We start from the raw sequence: 1,006 nt of genomic DNA, 5'->3' as shown, positions 1-1,006 counted from the left end.
TGCCTGTAATTCAAAGGGTCAGCCTTGTCACACTCTGTGTCACGCTGAATATCCCCGAGAACTACGTTAAGGGTACACGTGTCTGTGGAGTGCTCAGCCACTTGCACGTTAATTTCACGAGCAGGCTGTTCCGTTGATCGGATCAACTGGAACCCTCGACGTCGTAAGCGACGGAGTGCCAACAACAACAATAATTATTTCTACTCTAGGCACCAGGCCTGAGTTTTAAGGGGAAGGAACTTACATCGACCCCCCCCCCCAATACTCGACCCATGGAAGAATGAAAAGCAAAGTCTACCGCGGCGAGATTTGAACTCTTAAGATTTTATCAGGTGTGCTAACGATTCTGCCGGTTCGATGCCTTAATAATGATGCTTCACAAAAGGTAACGTTGACTACGGTGGAACTTGAACACAGAACATATAACAAATAGAATGTACAACGCCCAAGACAACCTGTCCAACTCTTTACCACTTCAGCCAGTCCACAGAAGCTTTATATAGCGTCATAAATGATAAAAGCAAAAAAAAAGACAAAAACCGGGAATGACACATTAACTGATGTTGGGGCTAAACTACAACAACATCAACAATAACAATCACACCAACAAGAGTAAGCATTATTTAGACATCACATGACGTGGCCGTCTTTATTTTATGTATGTAACGACACCTTATGTTTCGTTGATGGCGGCTATGAGATACAGACTCAAGATAATTAAAAGAACGTGATCAGGAATTCGTCTTCGTTTGATTTTCGATTTTCTTTTGATTACGTTACAAGGTCCACCAATATAACGAAGTGATTCAATATATATATCGATCGGGTGTGATAGGGATGGGTGGTGAGGTGACGAGTGTGGTCACGGTTTTTCTTTTCTTTTTTCTTTTTTTTTCTTTTTTTTTTGGCCGTTTTCGTATTCTCTTTATCTACGCATGGGCGCTTCGTTTAAAGGTGTGCGCCTGTGTATGTATGATATATATATATATATATATATATATATATA

Source organism: Octopus bimaculoides, unplaced genomic scaffold (assembly GCF_001194135.2).
Source record: "Octopus bimaculoides isolate UCB-OBI-ISO-001 unplaced genomic scaffold, ASM119413v2 Scaffold_184929, whole genome shotgun sequence".
Lineage (NCBI taxonomy): Eukaryota > Metazoa > Mollusca > Cephalopoda > Octopoda > Octopodidae > Octopus > Octopus bimaculoides.
This window is presented reverse-complemented; position numbering follows the sequence as displayed.